The 27,290-nt window shown below is 41.9% G+C and overlaps 1 long non-coding RNA gene across 3 annotated transcripts in view; it reads left to right on the top strand.

Moving 5' to 3' along the window:
- Positions 1–26,993, top strand: part of LOC137324185 (uncharacterized) — a 91,920-nt gene extending 64,927 nt beyond the window's left edge. For all 3 annotated transcript variants that reach the window (XR_010963542.1, XR_010963541.1, XR_010963540.1), the window contains exons 2-3: positions 23,915–24,096; positions 26,639–26,993. This is a non-coding gene — a long non-coding RNA (uncharacterized lncRNA). The remainder of the gene's footprint in view (positions 1–23,914; positions 24,097–26,638) is intronic.
- Positions 26,994–27,290: the final 297 nt, after the last annotated feature.

Genomic DNA, 27,290 nt, shown 5'->3' with positions numbered 1-27,290 from the left:
CACTCAGAGGGTAGTAGGTCTGTGGAATTTGCTGCCCCAGGAAGCTGTGGAAGCTATATCATTAAATAAATTTAAAACAGAAATAGACAGTTTCCTAGAAGTAAAGGGAAGTAGGGGTTACGGGGAGCTGGCAGGAAATTGGACATGAATTTAGATTTGAGGTTAGGATCAGATCAGCCATGATCTTATTGAATGGCGGAGCAGGTTCAAGGGGCCGATTGGCCTACTCCTGCTCCTATTTCTTATGTTCTTATGTAATTACTTTAGAATGAAATTAAAGTATTTATGAAATATACAGTAGTTTTCTTTTTTAACTGAACCTAGTCAAACATGATTAAAATTATATTCTGGCTGTCTCTCTAGTAACATTTTTACTTTTAAATAATAGGCAGCATTAATTTACATTACTTAACCAAGAATTTATTAATATTGTATGCATCCCAAGCTTTATTATAATTATTCTTATAACACCTTCACATTTTTAAAGTGCAACATGAAATACGTTCATTTTTTGCAAAAAGAGCACCAAGAGGTTATTCTAAAACCTACTTCTAATTAACAGGCAGCACTTGTACTGAGAACACACTACTTGTGATGGTCATTGGACCTCCATAACCCTCTTAACCTGACCAGTCTCTGATCTCATTTCTGTCAAGGAAACACAAGCCAATTTGTATATTGCAGAGCATTTGTAAGACAAGATGATGAACTATTAGTTGATAAAAGTATATGCAGCCTATATCAATCAACCGTGATCTCATTGAATGGCAGAACAGGCTCAAGGGGCTGAATGGCCTACTCCTGTACCTATGTTCGAATGTTCCTACGTTCCTCGTAGGAGAATACCTCAATAACTCAATAACATGGTTTCTCTTCTTGAGACATTTTTTGATGATATAGGATTAAGGGGTTTCAGATCTTGCATTCCTGTAACTAACTTGAGATTTCACAGAGTTGACATCTGTAGCCTGAGAGATTTATGTGCAAAATCACTATTGCTAATAGAAGAGCCTATTGGATCTTAGTCTTTTTTCCTCACATATTTATTTTCGCCTTTTCCATTTTCCCACCTCCCCTCCCCTCCTCTCCTGAAAGTACTGACACCCTCATTGGGATGCCATTGCACAGGGGGTGGCTGCCCTCCATGTACCTCACCAAAGTGGACATTATTTTTTTGATAAGAGCTGGCAGTCTGTCTGCCTGCAGGCAACATCACAGCCTAGCTTGATCCTGGACATAACCAATGTCCACATCCAGTAAAAGTTGCTGTATAGTAAACAGGAGCAAGAACTCTGGCCATTTTTTTCCTTCCCTAACTATGGCCAATTGTAGCACCCCAGGCTGCTGCCTCACCTGAGATAAGCTTACTCAGTACAGACCACGGATTGAACCTGAGAGCTTTCTGATTTGCATGACTCAAAGATGGTGACCTGAGCCACTGGATAAGCATCTTCTTGGTTTAGTACGTAAAATGTTAAAGTTCATTTTTAGAACATTTTTTCCCAAATGTGAATGTGTAATGGACACTTTTTCTCTTTAAAAATGTCAGAAAAATTATATAATTAGGAACATTTCTCCACCAGAAAAGGAGAATTGGTTACAGAATCTTCTACTTCTATATCTTCCAGTGATACTTTAAACAGCTAACACTTTTTAAAAAATGTTGTTCTTGGGATGTGAGCAATGCTAGCAAGGCTACATTTATTGCCCATCCCTTGTTACCTTGCACTGCTGCAATCCTTGTGTTGATGGTGTTAGGTAGGGAGTTCCAGAATACTGACTTGTCAAAAGCTTTCTAAAAGTTCAAATAAATCGTATCATAAGAAGTGTCACTTAATATTTTTTTCTGTAACAGCCTCAAAGAGGTCAGAGATTTGTCAGGTAGGATCTACCACTGGTGGAAGTTTTGTTTATTAAGTTATTGTTACACAGGTACTTTACAAACTATCCTGATAGTAGAATTCATTGTTTCACCTGTTATTTATGTTAGGTTAATAGGCCTTTCGTTGTGACCCTTTATAAAATAAATATCATGGGCTCGATTTTAGTAGCGGGTTCCCTGTGCGTTATCGGCGGGGTGGGCTCGAAAATGTCAATTTCCATGTGCGGGACCTGTGGCTCCAGCAGAGGTAGTGGCAGGTTGCTCGTGTTGTTGCCCTGACCGGGTAGATGCTTTGGGCGGACGGCCCCTGGGTTTCGGTGCCCGTGAGGGCACCTCCACAGACTGCTCCCCCTGCACCTGTGCAGGGGCAGACTCGGCCACCTGGAGAGGAGGCACCATTGCGGGTACTGGTTGAGAGGGGGGCAACGGGTGGGACGTGGGGGCACCTTGAGAAGTGTCCCCGCTTCCATGTCCCCGGTCACCATCATCCCTCTCGTGGCCGCGGCTCACATCACCCCTTCCACCCTGCTGGATGACAGTTTGGATTGCATGTGTGAGGCCTTGCAACGCCACCCCTAGTGTATCCGTCAGCCTGTTTATGGCGGCGGAATGTTGCTCACCTTGAATCCGTACAGCCGTTGTCAGGGCCTGCACGGACTCGATGTGGAGCTGTGCGTGACGCTCGAGGGAGGCTAGCCTCTCCTCCACCGCAGGCGCTCCCGCACCTACCCGCGACACTGTGTCGCCGGTACCCTCCCGTACCTGCGCCACCAATGCCCGCATGCAGGAGTTGGACTCCTCCATCGCCTGCGCAATTGTGGACAATGTGCGCGGCACCTCTCCCAGTACCTTGGCAATTAGCTGGTGCCCCTCGACGGCTCTCCTTTTGACTGGTGGCCCCCTGGGTTCAGCATCTGGGTCCGGCTGAGCAGAGCCTGGAGATGAGTGCTCCCACCGACGCGGACCCTCCGCGGCTGCCCCTGCCACCAGGGTCTGCTCATGCTCACACGTGCGCGGTGAATCACCAAGTGCAACCCCAACTAGTTGGCGAGGGGGACCCACCGAGGTGCGTGTCTCTGCGCTGGTGGATGGTTGGCTCATATGTGACGATGCACCCTCAGAGACCGGCATGTCCTCTGAGGAATCGCCTTCCTCACACGAAGCGCTCGCAGACGGCCCTGCAAGGGAACAGAGGGCACTATGAGGCATGTGCACAGAGGTCGCGGTTCGCCAGATGGCAGGTGATGATAAGGTCATTCGCGATCATGAGTGTTGAGTGTCAGCTGTCCCTTACCGGCCGATGCTGTAGCGCCAGACTCGCCATCGCCCACCGACAGGCAAACTTGTGTTCCGCTCAGTTCGAGCGCCTCCTCCTTGGCATCCGTGAGCTCGATCACGTGCGGCGGGCCCCCTCCGGTGCGGTCCCTTTCCCGCGCGTTCTTGCATCTCTTCTCCTGTGAAGGCAAAACACAGATGCGTGAGTACGTGCAGATTGCATAGTGAGACGCCTGGAGCATCGGTGTGGGTGGGTTGCGCGTGGGGAGGTTGGATGGGAGGATGCGTGTGCCGCATGCCCGTCCCATTGCATGGGGTTGGGGCGTGTGGTAGTGTTCCAGTGGGGACAGGGAGGGTGGGTCAGTGCAGGCACGGTGAGGATGGTGAGTGAGTGGCTGTGAGGATTGCTGTGGGAGCGCTGTGGTGGCTGTGCAGAAGGGGTTGTGGGGTGTTTTGCGTGATGGTCGAGACGGGTTCTGGGGTGGGTGCGTTAGTGTACTCACCTTGCCGGACCTAGTGAGGTCATTGAATCGCTTGCGGCACTGCTCCCAAGTCCTGCTGGTGTTAGAGCTGCTGCTCACCTCCGCCGCCACCTCTGCCCATGCCCTCCTGGTTACGGTGCCAGGGCACTTCCGTCCGTCCCTGGGGAAGAGCGTGTCCCTCCTCCTCCGCACACCTTCCAGGAGGAGCTGCAGCGCGCGGTCGGAAAACCAGGGCGCAGCCTTACCCCTGGGTTGCGCCATGGTCTGCTTCCTGGTGCTAGATGCAGGGGGGGGCTCTGTGGGACTGCCCCTTTAAGTGGAGCTCCACCATCGCGCTGGCATCAACGCACATGCGCAGGCGGCCGGCGCACAGCTGGGGTGCGGCGAACCCGGAAGCACGGCTTAATTGAATCAATTATCCCGCGATCGCGCGGGGGGCGCACTCAATTAACCGTACGCGTTTTCCACGCTCCCGGAGGACCACCCGCCGGGAACCCGCAGGCCTGCTAAAATCGGGCCCCATGTTTGCCTATTTCGGGTCTTGCAGAACCTCAACATTACCCACAATTCTTCTCTGACAATAACCAGTACCTACAAATTTCCTCAGTACAGACCATAATGCTAAGATAAACACCATTTGGTTCAGGAGATTTATTAGTCTTAAGTCAAAAGACAAAAAAACCACCTTGGAATTAAAATTCAGAATTGGACGCACCCAACCAAATTCATCTCTGCTGTTCAACTCAACAGTACATTGCATGGGAAAGACCCCTTCTTAAGTGAGAACTTAATTTCCAGCTGGTTTTCTTGAGATCATTTATGCTATATTAATATTAGAAATGCATATTTGTATTAATTTGCCATTTTGATTCAAGTTCAGATGAATTGAAAAAGAGAAACTCGTGTTTGTAAACAAAGTGGCCATCTAAAATGGCAGCAGAAATGCTGATCTACAGTGATCTTTACAACAACACTGGGTTTTTTTTTGTTTTATAGTGTGCTTTTTATACAAAAAGTGTAGTTTTAAAACTCTTTAGTAGACAGCGCATAGGCTAGGATTTGAAGAGCAGCTTACTAATCTCATAGCTATCCTTCATTCTACCTGAAGGCCTACAGTTCAGATGAACAATATTGATTTCCCAGACATTCACACTTCAGCATTGCCCAAGACAGGGCAGTACTGTATTCTGTATCCTCCCTGTTCTTTACTCTTGTGACTGGGTGTCATGCAGTAGTGATTAAGATATTGGGAGATTTGACACCTATAGGAATAAAAATAAAACATGTAACCCAGCCATAGGTCTCCATCTCCATTAGCTGAGAATGAATGCTAAATATGGCTGTTGGTGAGAAGTGTCTCAAATAGTATTCACTCTAGTTTCCACTTCCATTGACTGAGACAGAGTACAGATATTTTAGGATCAATATTACCTCCTCTTGTGACAACCTGTATAAAATTTCCAGCGATTTTGGCTGATGATTGGTTTTGGGGGAAGGGGTTCTCTATCTCCTATCTGGTACCATAGAAATGAGAGTGTATCTGATGTCTGTAGTATAGCATGGGGAGGGAAAATGAGTCAGTCTATGAGCACTCACATGCTGGTGAGATTGGATCTGTGTTATCAATCCCCCTGATCTTTGAACTTCTGAAACTACCATGAAAGGTGAATACTGAAACAATCCAAATTCTTATTCCTAGTCAGTGGTGAGCCACAATTTCCACTGGTGGCTGGAATCATTGATATTCTTTGACCTGAATCGAGTTGGATTTTTTACACCTTCCAAAACTTTGTACTTCATTCACTTCTCTTCAGCAAACTGTAACCATACGTGTTATAATTCACGTGCTCTGATAAAGGGTCAAATTTCGCTGGAGCGGAGCGTGACGTGGTGTGCCCCGTTAGTTAGACACGTTCATGCACATTTAGGTTTTTAAATTTTTTACCCACCAAGTTGCTGGAAGTGAGAGTTGATAATGGTGCAGCGAGGGCAACGGGGCATCTGGTGAACAACAGGACAAATGGAGTATTTCCTTAACCAACGAGACTAAAGGATTGAGAAATAAACACAGGAAGGACCGAGAAGGAACGTGAATTAGAATAGTGAATTCAATGTCAAATCAGGCACAGAAAGTGAAATAAATAGAAGGAAAGAAAAGATTGGATTAAGAGAAAGAGAAAAAAAAGACAGAAAGGAAAACTAAGAAAAAATGTAAAAATTTAAAATATGACATTTTTAAAATCTCCTAAAACAATTCACAATCTGAAGGAATGAGACTCCACACTTATAATTGTTCACTTTCTTGGCAAGAGAGGTTGATTGACAGTCATTAATAATGATCACGTTGTTAAAAGGGTACTTACGTTGTTAATTACTAAACTTTCTGTGGCGAGTTTACTGGGCAATTAACGTGCAAATGCAGCAAATTCATGAAAATCACAGGAAGGTTAAGTGTGAGATGCCATTTTCACAAAGCTAATGGTGGAGCGGCGCAAATTGGCCAGCAATTTTTGGCGATTCACAATTCACAGGGTATCTCTTCCTCACCACATGTTGCTGGCCGATTTGCACATTAACAATAGCACGCGTCGTTCAGGCGGTGTTACTTTTTTCAGCAAAATAAGGCCCATTATGTTTTGCCTTTCAATAATAGCCAACACTGTTTAGGTCATTTGTATTTGGTGCTATAATTACTGCCTCTCGTTCTCACCTACAAGACGTCAGCAGGCCTTTAAAATGACTTTTACTCAAAAAGACAACATTATAACATTTGAATCTGGCAAAGTCTACTGTGAACTGCACAGATACCTCATAGATATGATTTCATTCTCTAATAATGTTAAAACTGGCTCAGTGCCATCCTCTGATCTGAACAGCCTGAAACATACAAGTGTCAGACACAAGCAATTCCTTGCGTGAGAGCTTTTGACACACCTGTTTTGCATTTTTCCATGAAAGTGATTGGGAGGCATGACTTAATCCGCAAATCATGACACTGAAAAGCAATATGGTATTCAAAGCAGGACGCACATGCTAAATAAGTAATCTGAGTGTGATTCTCCAGTAATGAAAATGCATATGCAGCTCTTCAAAAGCATTTAGATGCAAAACCTGTAAGATATATCATTTGGAAACTATAGAATGCAAATGCACAAAAATATATTACTTTTTAATTTTTTTATTATCGATTGTAACAAAATGAATTCTCATACGTACATCAAAGTACAAATGTACCCAATATTATTATTATAGTTGTGATGAAAAATAATAAAATTACTGGTGTGTTATTGTTTTCAGTAACATTTATATGCTGTTTGAAAAAAATAGTGTTGTTAATTGTACAAACCCAACATTACACAAAATCTATTGTACTCTGTTTTATTATATTCTTCCCCTGGGCTACTTTCTACCCACTGACTAAAAGTTAAGTAGCCTGTACCCAGAGCTCTTTTAAAGTTAAGGGGAGGATTTTAACTGCCAGCAGGTTTCCAGTGGGAAACCATTAGTTTCAGTTAGATTTCCAACCGCCCATGGCAGAATGAGGCTATGGCGGTTTTTTCTGCCGGATCTCATTAACATGCCACCAGCCAACTTCCCGCCCGGATGGGCAGGAAGCGGCTGCTGACCTGTGGAAATTTAGTCGGCCCTCGGCTGCCCGCTTACATTCAAGTAAGTGTGTGAACCAGTTTGGGGGGGTCCTGCTCCTCCAGACCCCACAAAGGAAAGTAAAAAACTTATCTTGAGTGGCCTCATCTGCTTCTGCCCCTCTTCTCACTTGACTTTACCTGGCGGAAAAACTGCAGCAGTGTCCCTGCTCAAGTTGGAGTTAAAATTGCGGTCGGGGCTCGACGACATCATCAGATCCAGATCTGCCCATTTAAAGAAGGACTCTGCTAGCTTCAGGCGGTGCCTGTGCCTCTTGCTCAGAAGAGTAGGTTAAAATTGAGAATGGCAGGATCCAGGCAGGATATCAGCGGGTAGGTCACCTAGTCGATTTTAATTGTCTGCTTGCCCGGTTTCTGCCGAGTGGTTAGGGTTAAAATTGACCCTTAACTCTTTTTTATTCCTATCAAACTGAAATGCGCTGTCCACCAATAGGCAAAAAAAAGGCATCCAGAACCCATGCCTGAAACAGGCATTAGGCCCTTTGCATATGAAAATAGGGGCCTAACTCCTGATTGTGGCCCCCTCTGCAATATTGGGTTGCCCTCAGGAAAATGTGATCTATATGTGGTCTAACAGGCGGTCCTTAAAGGGACCACTGCAGGCTGCCACCAAAAAGGTAAGTTTTTAAAATACACTTACCTGAATGTGGTTCCTCCCGGCCCCACATTAAAACCACACGGCTCACAGCTGGCCACCGTTTCCCCCTCCCCCAAGGCCACTGTGACCTCGACCGCCCCAATCACCACCGCTACTCTCCTCGATCACTGCCGCTACCCTCCCCGATTACCGCCGCCACTCTCCCTCCCGATCCCAACCGATGCCCCTCTCCCGATCCCCATCGATGCCCCTCTCCCGATCCACATCGATGCCCCTCTCCCGATCCCCATCGATGCCCCTCTCCCGATCCCCATCGATGCCCCCTCCCGATCCCGACCGCTGCTCCTCTCTCGATCCCCATCGATGCCCCTCTCCCGATTACCGCTGATGCCCCTCTCCTGCTCCCCACTGATGCCCCCTCCCAATCCCCAGTCAACTCGATGACAATGAGTTCCGAGGCCCAATATTACATGCATTGCGGGACTATGCATTCAGGTGCAGGGATTTCACCCGTTTTTGGGCGTGTTCGAATTTCTAGGCCCATTAATTTAATTTGGACCCCTGTAGCCAGTAGAGAGCAGAGACCTTCATGCCATTGGTGTGGGCTGGATTTGAACTTAATTACTAGAGGTAAAGGCTAGTGTGTTTTAATTGACAAATTATTGCACCATCCAGACCCCTGTCAATCCATCTCTTAAAATGTCTGTCAGAAAGCATGAGTTTGGTGCAAGTTACCCCACTTTCTAATTTTCCATTAGGACCTCACCATGTGAGAAATCACAGTAGAGGGTGAATATTCTACCTGGCCTAGAATATATCAAAGCTATGCAAAAATATTAAATACCATTTTATCACATTTGTTATATTATTACCAGCGTCACCACACTTTTGAATGGCATCACAAAAATGTAATGCAGACTAAATCAATAATTATAGTTGTTATTATTGAGCAATGCTATTGGACTTTGAGAATTGGAATACAGCAAAAATGTCAAAATTGTTATACTACTGACCTGTGGAAAAATATCAAATTTATGGCATATGGATTTTTAAAATTTTTTAAATGTTTTCATTTACAAATCATGTTACCATCTTGCAAGTTAAAAATCAGTACAAATATCTGCCATGCCTAAAGTAAAGTAGAGTTCCCATTTTTAATACAAATAACTGGTGGCCTTTTCTTACCGATAGTACATCTGTGAAAAGTTTTCCTTCAAACTAATTTTCTTGGAACAGGGAAGCAGATCAGTGTTAAAACAAGCTCAGAAGACTGATGAGCAACATATGTATGTGGTCTGAAGGGCGGGCAGGCCCTGTAATACAGGCTTCGTGTAGTCACTAAAACCATCAGTCACATGCTAGTTAGACCACCACAGAGATAGAGGGTCAGATTTATGAAGCAAGGATTGCCAAGATGTCTTCTGGCTCCAAAATTCATTTCTTCAGTGATGGATTGGAAGGGGATGTTCAAATTTGGCCTGTGGCCTGTGGCGATGGAAAGAGGGCTGGGCTGGGTAATTTTCTTTTCAGCACATACACAAAAATTAAAAGTAAAACAGTGTACAAATAGTTCTAGCATTACAAGGAAAAGCTCATGCTATAACAATTAAATGGTTCAGATTTTCATTGAATTCCCAGAATTTGTGCTAGGAGTGAAATGTGATGCACTTGTTGGCTATACTTCCCCAGAGGGAATAGCGAGACAGACTTACTCAAGCTTCACTTGAACACTGAAATGAAAATCAATAAACAATTTGAACTTCTCAGAAAAGATTTTTTTTCTCCTCTAATGAATATACAAGCTTGGTTACAGCTTAATTCAAAGATTGAATTTACTGGGGGGGTTTTTTCTCTTTGCAGAGAGAGCTCATGACAAACACAAGCGCAAAGTGACATGTCCCGAAGGGAGATTATGGACTGTGCAGGAAAAAAAAATACAGAAGGCAACTGGAAGAGGAACCATTGAAACAAAAATGCTCTCCAGGCTAGCTTATCTTTGGAGTGGCATTTCAGCTTTCTTGAGAAACCTTAATTAAAAATGTAAATATAAACCAGCTGCTAGACATATTTAAAACTGTCCCCATATGTTTTTTTTACCTCAAATAAACAAAGACACTGGGGTAGAAATCTGTCTTGGGGTAGTAGTGTAAAATTGGCAGTATTGCACAACTGCCCGTTAAAAGCCCTGCTCAATATTTAGTTCCATTGACTCCAATGCGATACTACCCTTTACGCACTGCCTCCCAAGACAAATGTCTACCCATTGACTCTACATTTCAGATGAATGTTCTAGGTTTTATTTAGCCATCTAGCTGGAGAAATGTATTTACATTCTTCTAATGATGATTTACTGGACCATAATTTATCTTATGTGAAAAGTACTGAGAACTTCAGGATGCTGATTCTCTAGCACTAGCTGATGTTCCTATTCTCTTTTTCAAAGGGAATTAGTAATGGAAAAAAATTATTAACTTGAGCAATCACAAAATGTAATTTTTCCACTTCCTTCTTTTCACTTATTTAATACTTTAGTAAATTGTGACCATCCTCATATAATCACATTCATCGTAATGAATTATGTCAGACAAGAATTAAAATGCTATAAATGTACTGGCAACAGCAGCGAGTGGCACTATAATATATAATTAACAACACATGGTTATATACGGCCAAGAAAAACTGGCCAAATTTATGAGTATAGTTATCTGTAGGCTCATTCTAGATGTATGTTAAAAGGTAGCGATGTATGTTTAAATTCCAGATTGTGTAACAGTACCTATAATGATGCCAGACATTTTGTCTATCTTTGGAAGCCATACAGTCTGTTTTAGTGAGGGCTGTGTTTTAGACGGGCTATTTTTTGTGGTACTTCATTAGATTGGAAACCACCTATAAGCAGTGTGTGTGTTAAATCAGAGATTGTGGGATATCAGTGTGCTTTATACTGAAGTGGTCCATGTGTTTTAAACCAATAGTTACACACAAATGCGGGATATTTTCCATTGTTGTTTAGTGGTAACAATGGTAAGGCATTAAAACTGAAGAGAACTTGGAAGGTAAACAGAGACTGCCAGTTTTTTTTGTTTCAGCATTACTTACTGTTTTCTGCCCCCAAAACGGAGAGAGTGAAATTGGAAATGAATTAAAAAGAACTACTATTGCTTGCTAAAGCTTATTAGGGCCTTGTTAATGAGTGTTCAGAGGAAGATTAAAATGACTGGATAGCTCACTTACTGAACTGGAGTTAATTCAACCATGAGGAAGCAAAAATCTTAGGAAGAATCTGTTCAACTTGAATCTTACTGCCATTGTTACACCAGTTGGTTTTAGTACTAGCATTCATGGGAGACCCTGCGAGGGTGCATGGGCTTCGCTAAAGATGGAGGTGTGGCAGATCGCTGGTCAGGGCATCAGAAAATGGGGCAGAATCTGGTTCCATGGGATTCCATCCTTCCAGCAAGGCCTACAAAATTCTGGTGGGGGATAGGGGGAAGAGGGCGAACCGTCTGCCTGCCCCCCTTACATCAAGAGGGCATTTTGGGGGATTTGTCAAGCTACCACAGGAATTCCACCCTCAGCAGGCCTCAGGAGAATTCATGGCAGCTGAGAGTAAGCATGGATCCTACTGAGGCACCAGGAAAGACCCCAAATCCACAACAGCGAAAGGTAATTGATCTCGGAGGTAGTTGATCACCTTAGACAGAATCCCCGATAGCTTCATTTATTGGGTCCTTCCTGAGCCTTTCGTCTGCCCTCAGAATCTCTGTCAGGGTGGGTGCTGCTGATGCGCCCTTACAGGCATGGGCCGTCCACTTTGAGAATGCAGGTGGCCCATCCCCAGGACTTTTTTTCATTCTTGGGTTGTGAGCATTGCTGGCAAGGCCAGCATTTGTTGCCCATTAGAATCATAGAATCATAGAAAGTTACAGCACAGAAGGAGGCTATTCGGCCCATCGTGACCATGACGGCCAAAAAAGAGCTATCCAGCTTAATCCCACTCTCCAGCACTTGGTCCGTAGCCCTGTAGGTTACAGCACTTCAGGTGCACATCCAAGTACTTTTTAAATGAGTTGAGGGTATTTGCCTCTACCATCCTTTCAGACAGTGAGTTCTAAACCCCCACCACCCTCTGGGTGAAAAAATTTCTCCTCAGCTCCCCTCTAATTCTTCTACCAATTACTTTAAATCTATGCCCCCTGTTCACTGTTCCCTCTCCTAAGGGAAATAGGTCCTTCCTATCCACTCTATCTAGGCCCCTTATAATTTTGTACACCTCAATTAAATCACCCTTCAGCCTCCTCTGTTCTAATGAAAACAACCCCAGCCTATCCAATCTTTCCTCATAGCTAAAATTCTCGTAAATCTCCTCTGTGCCCTCTTAAGTGCAATCACATCTTTCCTGTAATGTGGTGACCAGAACTGTACACAGTACTCTAGCTGTGGTCTAACTTGTGTTTTATACAGTTCTAGTTGCCCTTGAGAAGGTGGCTGTAGTCTTCCTTCTTGAAATGCTGCAGTCTGTGTGATGAAGGTGCTCTCACAGTGCTGTTAGGTAGGGGATTCCATGATTTTGACCCAGTGATGATGAAGGAACAGCAATACGTGTCCAAGTCAGGATGCTGTGTGACTTGGAGGTGATGGTGTACCCATGCACCTGCTGCCTTTGTCATTCTAGGTTTGGAAAGTGCTGCCAAACAAGTCTTGGTGAGTTGCTGCAGTGCTTCCTGCGAATATTACACACTGCAGCCATGGTAAGCCGGTGGTGGAGGGAGTGCTAATCAAGTGAATTGCTTTGTCCTGGATAGTGTTGAGCTTCTTGAGTGTTGATTCAGCTGCACCCATCCAGGCAAGTGAAGAGTATTCCATCACACTCCTGATTTGTGTTGATGGTGGTATAGAGGCTTTGGGGAATCAGGAGGTGAGACTCTTGCTGCAGGATACCCAACCCAGCCTGACCTGCCCTTGTAGCCATGGCATTCATGTAGCTGGTCCACTTGAGTTTCTAGTCAATGGTGACCCCAGGATGTTGATAGTGAGGGACTTGGTGATGATAATGCCATTGTATGTCAAGAGAAGGTGGTTAGGATCTCTCTTGTTTCAGATGGTCACTGCCTGGCACTTGTGTGGCTTGACTGTTACTTGCCACAAATCAGCCAAGGCCTGGATGTTGTCCAAGTCTTTCTCCATGTGGGCATAGATTGCTTCATTATCTGAAGAATTGTGAATGGAGCTGAACACTATACAATCATCAGCGAACTTCTGATCTTATGATGGAGGAAGTCCTTTGATGAAGCAACTGAAGAAAGTGGGGCCTAGTACGCTGCCCTGAGGAACTCCTGCAGCTGTCCTGGGGCTGAGATGATTGGCCTCCAACAACCACAACCATTTTCCTTCATGCCAGGTATGACTCCAGCCACGGGAGACTTTTTCCCCTGATCCCCATTGACTTCAGTTTTACCAGGGCTGCTTGGTGCCACACTTGGTCAAATGCTTCCTTGATGTCAAGGGCAGTCACTCTCACCACATCTCTGGAATTCAGCTCTTGTCCATGTTTGGACCAAGTTTGTAATGAGGTCTGGAGCTGAATGGTTCTGTGGGAACCCAAACTGAGTATCGGTGAGCAGATTATTGATGACTAAGTGTCGCTTGATAACACTGTTGATGATTCCTTCTATCACTTTGCTGATAATTGGGAGTAGGCTGATAGGACAGTAATTGGTTGGATTTGTACTGCTTTTTGTGGACAGGATATACCTGGGCAATTTTACACATTGTCGGGTAGATGCCAGTGTTATAACTGTACTGGAACAGCTTGGCTAGAGGCGCAGCTAGTTCTGGAGCACAAGTCTTCAGCACTTCAGTCGGGATGTTGTCAGGGCCTATAGCCTTTGCTGTGCCCAGTGCTCTCAGCCATTTCTTGATGTCACATGGAGTGAAATTAATTGGCTGGAGACTGGCATCTGAGATGGTGGGGACCTCAGGAGGGGGGCTGTGAAGGATTATCCTCTTGGCACTTCTGGCTGAAGATGGTCGCAAACACTTCAACCGTATCTGTTGCACTCACAAGCTGGGCTCTGCCACCATTGCGGATGGGGATATTACTGGCACCGCTTCCTCCGTTAGTTGCTTAATTGTCCACCACCATTCATGACTGGATGTGGCAGGATTGCAGAGGTTTGATCTGATCCGTTGGTTATGGCATCACTTAGCGCTGTCTATAGCAAGCTGCTGTCTGGCCTCTGCATCTTTGCACTTGGGTGCATAAATCCCATTCTGCAGTGTTTCCGCTGGCCGAGCAGGCCAATCTAAAGTTCAGGCCCTATGTACTCATTCCTCCAACTACCAACTGTGCTGTGCTCACCAGCACTTATTCAAATGATCAGCACTGGGCATAGGGCCACTTTATACAGATTAACAGTGAAACCTCGATGGTCTGTTCAGTTGCATATTTCATCTCCTTCATGGGAAATCAGAAATCTCAAGACTTGCATGTTTAAATAAATGATTACAAGTACAAAGAAGAGAAGAAATAGAAAATAAATTAATATAAACATATTTTACAATGCAATCTGTACAAGCGGATAATTGATAGTTTGAATTGTGTTTTTTTCCATGTTTCTGATTTCAAACTTCAGATGTTGATTAAACACATAAAAACCTAACAAAAATACCTAGGCCTAGAAATTCGAGCATGCCCATTTTTGGTCATGGCTGGAGGGGTGGTGGGGCAGTGCAGGGATTAATCCTGTAGACCTGGTTTTCCTGAGTGCAGTTAGCATCCGCTGCTTCAGGGCAAACCAGTTTTGAAGAGGGGGCCTCAAACAGATGTTCCCTCATTTGCATATGCAAAAGGATTAATGTCTCTGTCAGGCATAGGTCCTGGGTGCCAATTTTGGCAAGGATTCCGGCGGAACAGCACAAAAGTGCCCAGAAATTATGGCACAGTGCAAATAATGGCATAATACCATTTTCTGGAATTTCTCTGCTGGAATAATGGTGCACACCATTGATGCGCAAGTTTCCAAGAAATTCTGGACCCTTATACTATATGTCAAAGCATAACACTTGCCTCACAAAAATAAGACATGAGACTATCATTGTGAGATAAATAGATGATTCACAAAATGGCTGGTTTACAGTAAATATTTAGCATAACATAATCAGGTACAACATAAAGCAATGAATGTGAAGATAAATCAGAAGGAGGGACAATAAATTTGCTGAAATTACTTTGTACAAGGGCACAAGCCTAATTAAAACAAGGACCTCAGAGAATCTACAGAACAACCAATGAGATCAATCAACTAATACAAAGAAGGAGACAAAGCAAGACATTTTTCTTAAAAACTCAGACTTAAAATTCCAGACATTAGAATTCTTTACTGAGAATGAAAACAAAATGAAAATAAGCAAATTGAAAATTAAATTGGAAGTAAAACAATACTCCATCTTCATTATAACATAGTCCTTGGAAGCCAAGTATGAATTTATGTTACAGTAACAAGATGCAGATTATAGTAAATGTCTCACACCTTAGCAAAACCATACCGTAGACTCTATAGTCTTATCTTTATGCATGTTTTTAATGTCCCTAAAAAACTGGAATGAAGCTCATGTACTGGTGATTTTACAAGAGTTTATTGAATTTGCAGCTAGTAAAATAAGCCATCACATATGCACTGGTATAATATATACATGCAGTTTACAGTAAAATAGAAATGTCCTAAATTAAGGTCTGAGAGCCTCATAACAGGCATAATCTGATAACCTTATAATCAGGATAAGTGATATTTCACAATTACATTACATTAAAGCAATGACACAGCAATTAGACTGCTATACAGTCTGATAAATGTTTCCTAGAATTCAGAGTTACAAAGATATTTTTTGAGTTGGTAACAATGGAATGCTCAGTCTGTTCCATATGCAATTGAAGAAAACCCATTGAACCCAAAGATAGGACTGAAGTGTTCAATTCTATGTCCCCATCGATATAGACATCGCTATTTCTACAGTAATGCCCCAACTGCCAGTTCTAACATAATGGATTGAATCATCTATCCGATACCAAAACTCATGTTCTCTTCTATTTTTTAAAATCTTGGCAGTATCTTGCACCATGGCCCCTTTCTTGGCCCCTTGTCTAGTTTCTCAATATAAAAAGGCTCTAATATTACATAAAGATACTTCCTCTACCTCCAACCTTTAGTTCAAAGCTCCCTTGAAGACAGCATTCTTCTTTCGGTATGCCAGTGGATGTACCCTTTTCAATGACAGTATGCTCTTGATGACAACTTGATGCAGGCCCTAGGCATTGACTTTGAATGCACCACAATGCTGACGGCTTATTTTGAGGGAGGCTATAGGTTCCTAGCATTTCCAGATGAAGACATGAGACTTCCCTGATCAACACTCCAGGCTTACCCCAAAGGATGCTCCAGGCACCCAGAATTCCCCCAACAGGGCCTGTCAAGTTTCCAAATTGTTGCAACAGACTTATCCCAATAGATGTTTGTGACTTTAATTGACATAGAACCCTTTCCTGGATGGATGCTCACATTCTTGACAGACTACCTGTACTTTGTTTTATGCCACAAGACAACTAAAATTGAATGAGTTTTTTTTTTAAACAGGAAGTAGAAAATCTCAAATGATTAACACTTAAAAGGCTGCACTGCGCTTTTAAAAAGAAGAAATAATAGGATATCAGATCATTAAAATATATTTTGCCAATTTAAAAATAAAAATTGAAATAGGTGTATTTTTGCAAAAATGACACCACAGTACATTTGTTTCTTAACTGTTTCTTGATACGAAGGTATAACTCATTTTGAAATCCAAAATATTTTCAGTAATTAGTACAAAGTTGTGCTATATGTGCAGGATCAGAGTAGTTGTGATGGGCAGGAAAAGACCAACTGGTCCATCAAGCCTGCTCCACTCCATGATGGCCGGATGACTAAACACTTCCTCTCTCCCTCCCCCCACCCCCCACTCCTGCTGCCCCCAGCCACGTAACCTCCCTCCCCCCACCCCCCACTCCTGCTGCCCCCAGCCACGTAACCTCCTGAGAGAGGCAAAAAAAAACAGGGCCAATATGGGAAAAAATACACTGGAAAATTCCTCTCCGACCCCCCCCCCCGCCCCGCAGCGATCAAAACCAGTCCAGGAGATCACATGGATCATGTGTTATCTGCAAAACCATTTACCCTCTATATGATGTGATCTCTGACCCAGTCAAGAACCGGTCCAGCTCCCTCTTGAAGACATGCAGAGAATCAGCATCCACCACACCAGCCTGCAATATATTCCAAAGGCTCACTAATCTTTGGGAAAAGAAAAACCACCTAACATCCAGTCTATTCCCCTGGACCTCCCCAATCTGTTAAACTGGAATAATCTATCAAAAGGCATGCTATCCAACACTTTAATTATTTTATAGACCTCTATCAGGTCACCTCTAAGTCTTCGCTGCTCTAAAGTAAAATGTCAGCAAAATATATTTAAAGAGGTCATACCCTAAGAGTTCCCTCTTAAAGGAAAATGTTAAATCTGAATGTTATGGTCATTTCTACTCTCTGAAAGATGGGATCAATTTTACATCAATTGTCATTAAGCTAAATCACAATGTAGCACATATCCTATGATTTTTACATGAGAGCAATGGTACTTTACACTTAAGGGTTTTGAGGGGTTGGGGTGGTGGTAAAACCCTTCAATTATCACATACTTTGTTGAAGGAAGCACATCTGCAGCTATTTTTCTTTAAAAATATAAACTTTTTTAGTATAACTGTTTCAAGGGCTTCAGTCCAGTGGCAATGTTTGAAACATAATTTGGCTCATGTAACTGCGTTGCATTTAAAAATAAAAAGGAACAGAAAAGAACTCTTAAACAGCCTTATCAATGAAGAAAATTAAAAACTGACAAATTCATTTAAAATTTAAGAAATATTGGGAATGGAAGGGAGTGGCCTAAGGCCTTATCCACGCTGTTGGTAACCATTGCTTTGGTCCGCTGAACAAGAAAATGGCAGGTACAATATAATGCAGTGCTTGAAGTAAAATACTAATGCCATTAAAATATTCATTGATTGTTGACAAGCAACATGACACAAAGACACATAAAATATAAATTTGGTGCCACATACTGCCATTACTACCAGCAAAAACAGAGTTAGACAGGTTTATATTTGTTGCCTAGTTTGAAGTTCTCTAATAATAGGCCAATGAGTTAAACACAGGCACTAGCTCATATCAATGTGACTTATCTGCTATGCTTAAGAATATGTGACTTACACTCAGCTCTCATTCTAACACCAGGTTTTATGCAGCACTGTCTTGTCCTCCAAAGTGTCTTTAAATTGAATTCTGTTTGATACACATTGTTCCCTGAAGGAAAGCAGAGTTAATAATTTTCAAGTGCAGTAATTAAGTAATAATGGACAAGCAGGAGTGTAATAGGTTATATGTGAGAATAACTAGCTTGATTGACTCAAGCTGCCAATTCTCAATTACAACTGTTGCATTCTATGACTACATATCTATTATTACTATGTAATATAAATTTGTAAAGGTAAACCAAAACCTGGTACAGCAGAATGCATTTTGCTTAGTTAAGATTGACATTCTGGCACATGACAGTAATGCAAAGGTTAGGCCTAATTTAATAATGGTGGTAAGACCCTCATTTTTCCCAAATGGCTGCTTGCATCAAAAAGATTTGCTATTCCTATCACTCAATACCACGACAATTGTCTTAAGCCAAGGAATTCACAAAAAGCAAATTTAAAGTTTTACATACAAAGCAAGTTGCATACTATATAAATAACAGTGACTGTGTGTTACAAATCTTAATGCAACCTACCTCATGCTCAAACTACCTCATGATTTATGATGTTACTTGGATGCTTCAATTTGGTTACATCCCTTTAACACACATCAGGAGAGTTAATATTCTTTATTCTTTATTCAATCATGCCGTATACATTTTTGTCACCTTTTTTCTATTTTTAATATTTATACTAAATATTATTAGCCTAGACTTAGCTTTCTCAGTAATACTGTGCCACTCCCTATAGTTGAATCTAATGTAGAATCACTGCATCGCACCATCAGGTAACCTCAGTCACATTGTGTGCCCTTCAATCAAAAATTAGAGGATAGAAATCAGGTCAAAATGTAAATGAAATGTGTTTAAATTAATCAACAGTGGATATCGGTCTTAGAGCAGTATAGTACTGAGGCCGATAGACTGAAGAACAAGAACATAAGTTGAGTTTTTCAGTCAATCAGGCTGTCCTTAAATCCATGCTATTGTACTCTCAGGTGTATTCCCAAGTGTATTATTGCCATCGAATTACAGTTTTTTCTGTCTGTACACAGAGGTTCTCTGATTGAAATATACAGTCATTTCTTCCCTTTATTGGCTGGAGTTGTGTCAAATTCTTTAGTGTGCACTTTGTGAAGCGAGGCAAGGAAAAAATAGTTCTGAAAGTAATTTGTACAGAAAGGATTTGGAGGCAATATTTTAGTTGTGTATGTAAAGCTCTTATTAGCTGATGTTGTCCCATGACTGTGTCCCTAAATTTTATCAGCATCAGTACCTGAAAGTAAGCGGAAGAAAGGTTAATTCTTGCATAGGTATTGTTTAAATTGTGGAGATAATAAAATTTATTACCTTCTGTGCAAACAGCAGGGTTGAAAACTGAAGCCCATTAAATCAGTCTTTTATGTTTTTATTTAAGTTGGTGGAGTGAGTCACCAGTAGCTTAAATAAAATAACAAAGGACTGTTAGTGTTGCTGCTGTGCTTTGGGGAGGGTGATGGAGAGGAGAGAGGGGGAAGGAATACCATTGTATTGTCATTGCAGATAGAGGAGGGATTGGGCTATTCACTAATCAACTAATTCTAATCATCCAGAAAAGTTCATGAACTATTATTGAACTGAACATTTTGTAGTTACTAATATGCTGTAAATATAACAAACACCCAAATTGAGTCTTATTTTTGGTAATGCATTGGCACAAAAAGACACAAAACCGCAACAATATTCTTATTTCCATGGAGGTGAAATGCGATTTTATATTATCCCACCTAAAGCAAAGATTGGGGTAGGTTTTTGTCTGGATAGCCTGGGTGCTAAGTATTGCCTAGGTGGAGCACTGAGAGGAAAGTCAGATGGGGAGGATCGCAGACCCATTTGGAAGGGAAATTGTGCAGGTTCTGTTATAGGTGTGCAATCTTCCTCATCTGATTTTCCTCTGTGTACTTTTCCCAAGCAATACTTTACACCCAGATGGTATAGACGGAAATCTAACCCCTAGATTTTCCACTCAGGAGAAGTTAAGGGTTAGTGTTGCAAGAAAATTCCTCGTCACCATTGCAGTTACTTTTCGCTGCATAAATAATATTCAAATATTTATCTTCTCTTACAACACAAACGTTTGGAATGTTGAATATTACCAGTGGACTAGTGCAGTTTGGGCGTCAAAGTGTGAGCAAGCTGAACAAATATCAAGTATTGTTTTCAACCTACCCATCCATTGCTCCAAAAAACACATAGGTAGAGTTCTCCCCACTGTGGATATATGTCCTGCCATATAGAAGAGATGATTTTTAAAAATAATTCTGTGTCAAGGCTGTCTTGTTTTTTTCTTTGTTACTACTGACTTTAAATAGTAGCCAAAATCAGGAAAACAGATAATTCCACTGCCCTGCTCCTGATTACCCCACCCTGCTCAAACAGGAAGTTGTTACTACCAATCTGGGTGGCTGGCGGAAAACAGGTTTATATGTTGGAAGGCAGGTAAACACATTGTAAAATAGAGCAGTAACCTTACTACCCACTTGACATGTACCAATCACATGATTTAAATGGAATATCTGTCCATTTACATGAAATATACTGCATTTTTTAAGAAGTTAGACCACAAGATATCAAAAATTTGGTTTACCATCTATAAAACTGGGCCCCAAATTTCCTTGGGGGTTCCACTGGACTCCCACCAGACCTCGCTATTTTTGGGGATGTCCAGTCGCCCTTGTAAGGGGCAGAACTTCCAACTGCCCCTTACGAGGCTGATGATGGCAGGACGTGTGCTTAGGGGCTGAGCCTGGGGCAGGACTTCCCTCTGCCAGCTCAGTCGGGACCCAGTATATGACTGGAAGCCAGTACACTGAGAGAGGTGAGGCGTACCTGCCTGAGAGATGGGTGCAACTGGGCCCACCGACATAGTCCAAGCCAGAGAAATGGACTGGACCCCTGAAGTTTGAGATTTATTCTTAAATCAGCTCCCTCACAGAGGGGGCCAAGAAAAAGTCCAATGGGGTCTGGGGGAGCCTGGGCAACCTCCCCCTGAGGAGGCAGGCACCAGATTTTCCAACTGCATGGAGCAGGCAAGCCCTGCGGATGTGCCTGTTGTAATGGGGGCAATCACCAGCCCCATACAATTTAGATGCCATCCTGTTGATCCTGCTAATTCCGGTGCGGTCAGCACTGGAGGGCACTGGCAAGCATGATCCCAACGGTTATGCCGGGATCGTGGCCCACTGACTTTCTGGACCTTTATGTCACAATAAAAAGTAGCATATACTAAATAATTGGTGTTTTATTATTCTCTTTTTGTCATTGTAATAAATCAAGGGAATAATTATGTAAAATAAAGTGGAAAGTATTTTACTTCTTAAGTTATAGATTCTGGAATTATTGAAGCATTTTATTTAAATAGCAGTGCAAAATTGGTTTGAGATAATAAAAAAACTATGAAGGCCTCAGGCAACATTCCTCTTACACAAAAGCACATGACTAGACATAGCTGGTGTAATATTAACAAGAACAGTGAATTCAAGAAAGCACATGTCCCAATCATGAATATTCATACCACCCTCTAGCTTTAATGACATATAAAGAATAGTCATGATGCTAAAGCTGCAATATATTACATTTACAGTTTCTAATGATCTACAATTTACATATATCAGTATAATAAATTTACAGGAGCTTTCTAGTGAGCTGAAGTTATATTAAGATGCTAGATAAAGAGAGAAATCTTTTCAAAAGCCTACTGATTCCACATACCTTTAGCTGGTTCTTGTTGCTCTGGATGTTTCAATTGGCAGTAATCGTTGGGGATTACTGTGGACCTGGGCCAGAAATCTGAACTGACTCAAACAGGATCAGTTTGGATTAACCACGCTAAAACCAAACTTTTGATTTAAAAGATTGATTTGAATCCATTAACAGAGAATTCTGTGAGATTCCATAATTTTTTTGTAGTTTCTTCTCATAAATGGAGCACTGGCAGGCACTTAAATGTGGGAAGCAATTGTTGCTCCCACCAGACCTCACTATTTTTGGGGACGACCAGTCGCCCTTGTAAGGGGCAGAATTTCCAACTGTCCCTTATGAGGTGAATTATATGGACAAGCAGCAGAATCTGGTCTGAGATTGTAGAAAGCATAGTCAGGGTGGGTAGTGGACGTTAATCAGGAAATAATGTTAAGGAGGCTGGTCAAAGTCACAAGGTAAATACACATGAAGGCCATTTGGCCCATCTTAGTTTGTACATCTAGAAAGACCCTACAATCCCAATGGCAACCAATTGAACCAAAGTGATATTATTTTCTGCTGTATGATGAATGTAGTCAAACAGAAATCTGCCTGATCACAGTGTTACAACTAAAGAATTTTTAACTATGACAGATGTACTGATAGTTTCTGCTGTCCAATCTAATTAATCCAAATGCAAATGCTTGTAAAATATATGTTCAATTCTGTGGGGGAAAATTTCAACTGCCAATCACCTGTTTTATACCCAAAAAATGTGGAGCAGGCTGCGGGAAATCTGATGGGCACCTTGGACACCTATTTGCCCACCTGATTCAATTTTCAGGCAGGCCTTTAAATGGGCACCTAACACTCCCATCTAAAACAGGTGGAAAGCTGTTTAAATATAAAAAGTGGACTCCTACACCCAATTGCAATTTTAATGTACAAATAGGTGGAGCATGCACCTTGCATGCTAGTCCCAACTTTACCGGGTGTTGAGTGACCTATCCAGTGATCTTAAAGGGATTTCTGAAGGCCACTCAGAAAAGTTAAGTTTTTGGGCCAGCCCGTTCTTGCCCCGAGGATGCATTCCTGCACCCTAATAGGCTTTACTTGCTGGCTAGCTCCATGCAGAAGTCGGCCAAATTCCCACCGTGCAAAGCCAGCGAGCTCCAGGGCCCACAATTAGCCGATAATATTTAAATGAGGTCCAAACTTGAAAGTGATTTAGGCCTCCAGACTGTGGCCTAGGGTGGGCTCTGCAGGCGCAATGCTGGTTTTGCGCCCATTTTGGGCTGGAAATTAAAATTCCTCCCAAGTATCCTTCATGTATAAAAGACAACATGTAATGGTGGCCTACATATTAAAAACAGAAAGTGATTAAAATACACAGAAAGTGACTAAAATACACAGCACCTGGAAAGCTAATTAGTTCTGAACATGTAGCTTTTCTTTTTTCAGATGTTGCTGTGTATTTCCAGAATTTTTCTGTTTCTATTCCAAATTCCCAGCAATTCCATTTTTTTTTTACCTTTTATCGCACTTGTACAGTACCTAGAATTTTACAGGCTAAATATTTATCTAAAATATATGAACCAATGATATAAACTTTTAAAAAATGATGTTTTAAGAAAAATAGTGAAAAACATCAATTTTAATTTGCAGGATGTATTCACAATCCACATTTATAATCCATAGAGCAGAAATTCCTATTGACTTTTATTTAGCACTTTTCTAAAACATTTGTTTAAATATTTTTTTTGCTCTGAATTTAGCATCTCTGTCCCATGGGATTTCATCTACCAAATCCATCCTATCTAAGTCTCTGTGGAACATGTTTGGCTAACTCAGGAAGTTTGGAATGTACAATTGTTTGAGCCTTGGTGAGCACGGAGAGTGAAGCTCTGCATTACTTAATGGAACGGTACGATGTACTGAACTGTTTTACTTTCTCCTCACATAGTTTTTCTTCTGAGTGTGTGACACTATTGAACAGTCTGCTGAAAACAAACATCATTAAGTGGAAAGAAGACCAGGGCTAGTCTAATTCCCCACTGCAACATTTTCAAATGACGAATGCTTGGTAAATGGATTTAGCTTTGAAAGAAAGTCGCACAGAAATTTGATGTGGCCCCGTGACCCTGGGTAAGCACATGTATCTTCAGCTGTCACATAACACACTACTGCTTGCTTACTTTTTCAGCAAAGACTATTGATTTTGCTCATTGGCTGCAGGCTAGTCCATAAAGAACAAATTACAAAGTCAGAGGTCTATTGCTACTGATCGCTTGCATGATAACAGGGGACGCATTTCTCCATTCCTTCTTACAGTGCTTCAACTCATTTATACTCTTGGTATAGAGAATTTTAAAAAATATTAACAGTACAGCCAATGGAATTAAGTTCACCACCATTGGTAAAAAGAAGCGTTTTACAGTAGGATGTTAGAAACATTTAATTAGCAATTGTTTCAGTAATGTAAAGAGTCCAGGAGGAAGGCATCCTGCTGGCTACAACACCAAAAGCTCTGAATCCCTGGGTTAGATCCCAATCTTAACTGACATTTGTACTCAGGATTGCCCCAGGAGGTGTGTTTGTTAATCTTAAGCCAGGTTGCCTGGGAAAAAGAAACAAAAACTGGCTGAGCGCTGCTCAAGCATCCCTCCTGGCAGAAGTTAGATGCTTATCTTCTGTTACCCCACTCATAATTTAATAGTCACCACTACAGAATTCCTGGAAGATTGGAGCGTAAACTTCTCTCTGACTACTATAAGAGCCAATTTATGATCAGCTGACAGGAGAGCTGCACTTTCTGTAAAGGCTGTCAGTTTTTCATACTCATCGCATGATGCTCCATCTAGTGCCTCAGCTGAGAACAAGACAATAGTTTCCAACAGTAGCAGGTGAGCTTGATTGACAAGAATCCCTGCGGCTCAAATCCGTGATGATTTGCACAGGAGCCAGAGGATCTGTTGTCTGTACAACTAGGCTGCCCAAATAATGTTTGAACATACTGATCCACTTGCCTTACCTATGGAAGCACATTAATTTAAATGTCTCCAATATTGAGATACAGTAAGACTACAAAGAAGAATGGCTGTGTATCGATGTGCATTAATATGTTGATTGCAAATTTGAAAATGCTATTTATAAGCATGCAGATTTCATAGTGATTCTGTACCATTACATGCCTCTACTAGGCTGTTTGAACACGATACAGCTCAGCAGAAAACGATCAAAGTCTGGATATTTAGATCAAGTATTTCTGACTTTTAACCTAGCAGTGCAGCAACACAGTTCCGATTCTCTAACAACAACATCAACTTGCATTTATATAGTGCCTTTAACATAGTAAAACATCCCAAGGCGCTTCAGAGGAGTGTTATCAAAAAAACACTTCACACCGAGCCACATTAGGAGATATCAGGACAGGTGACCAAAAACTTGGTCAAAGAGATAGGTTTTAAGTAGTGTCTTAAAGGAGGAGAGAGAGGTAGAGAGGCAGAGAGGTTTAGGGAGGGAATTCAGGAGCTTAGAGCCTAGGCAGCTGAAGGCACGGCCACCAGTGGTGCAGCGATTAAAATTGGGAATGCGCAAGAGGCCAGAATTGGAGGAGCGCAGAGATCTTAGAGGCTTGTAGGGCTGGAGGAGGTTGAAGAGATAGGGAAGGGTCTGGCCATGGAGGGATTTGAAAACAAGGATGAGAATTTTAAAAGTGAGGCGTTGCTGGCCTGGGAGCCAATGTAGGCCAGTGAGCAGAGGGATGATGGGTGGACGGGACTTGGTGTGAGTTAGAATATAAGCAGCAGAGTTTTGGATGAGGTCAAGTTTATGGAGGGTGGAAGATGAGAGGTCGGACAGGAGACCATTGGAATAGTCAAGTCTAGAGGTAACAAAGGCATGGATGAGGGTTTCAATTGCTAGCTGGCGGTTTAATAATCCCATCAGATGGCTACAGCCAAACATTACAGTTTTGATTGGATATTTAAATGTATAAGTTGATTCACATGATGCCAGGTTGATATGTTTTAGTGTAGAGATCTGGAAGCTGTTGAGTAGCTACACTACTACAGCATGGATTTCAGAACTGAAGTCCCTGGACCTTAGGAGATCCGGGTGCAGATGCTAGAAGAATTCTTGAAATCATCAATTTTTTGTTTATCTATTACTGGATTTCTGATTTTTTTTTCTTTGTTGGTTTAATAGTGTTACTTCTGTTCCTGCATCCTAATAAAACGCTATTTCTGCAATGCTTGTACCGTTTTCCCATGGATGACATGGCTGACACTGCCTTTTGAAAATTAAGATGGGGGGAAGGAGGGTCTCCCCACTGGAAATTTGAAAACAATGCCCTCCAGTAAAAAACTGCTGAAAGATTCAAAGCTGATTTCCTCCCACCCTTGAAAATAATTGTATGCAAGTTCCTAAATTCAAGTACCTTTGTGCAGGAGCAGTCTGGCTTGGTATGTAAATGAGATTAGAATGATATACTTAACACAATCAGAGGTTGTTGAATCATTTGGATTGTTCACAAATGGATGAAAAAGTACATATTAGCATTGACAGGAGCAAAGCAGAAAGTTAGGGTTTTATACCTGAGTTCAGGACAAAAGTACATTATTTATAACAAAGTTTTTTTTATGAAATGCAATGTTGTTTTTAATATTACATTTTTTTTGTTCCGCAGCTTCTCTGACACTTCAATCACCTTAATGTTTTGTGCAGATTCTGTTTTAATCCTTTGAAAGCTTAGGATCGTTTTGCCATTTTTCTGCTTGTTTACTTCACTGAAAACTGGAGCAAATACATTGAACTCATGACAGACATATTTCAGAAAGCAAAAGTTTATAAAAGGAGTTTTGTAGATACAAAAAGACCTCTGTGGGAAACAATTTGAAATAGGAGCCTAAATTGTGACGCCAGGATAGCCCTGACTTGCTGAAAGTATGTATCATAATAATTAAATAAAAATTGAATATGTGCCAAATACCTTCATTACAAAGTTGTTAATGTATGTTTATCATTGCTTTATTAAAATGTTAGTCCTGTTATAAAGCACTACTAAGAAAGTTTGTAATTTTGTCCAATAACAAGGTATAAATTCATTTTAGTGACGCATACAAGGTAATGAAATGACCATTAACCCACATGATACACTTCGGACTCAGTAAGTTCTCACTCTGGTTACTGCACTGATACAATCTTCCTCTACACTTCATTAACGGCAGTGCAAATCTCTTTGCACAATATGACTGTGCAGAAATGATGGTGAGTCAAGATTAAGAACTTCTGTTATGATGTATATGTCGGCTATGACGCAAAGCAGGCTGGCAGACTGC

The sequence above is a fragment of the Heptranchias perlo genome, chromosome 8 (assembly GCF_035084215.1).
Source record: "Heptranchias perlo isolate sHepPer1 chromosome 8, sHepPer1.hap1, whole genome shotgun sequence".
Taxonomy (NCBI): Eukaryota; Metazoa; Chordata; class Chondrichthyes; order Hexanchiformes; family Hexanchidae; genus Heptranchias; species Heptranchias perlo.
The sequence above is the reverse complement of the archived record's forward strand: the minus strand, read 5'-3'. Positions and strand labels throughout refer to the sequence as shown.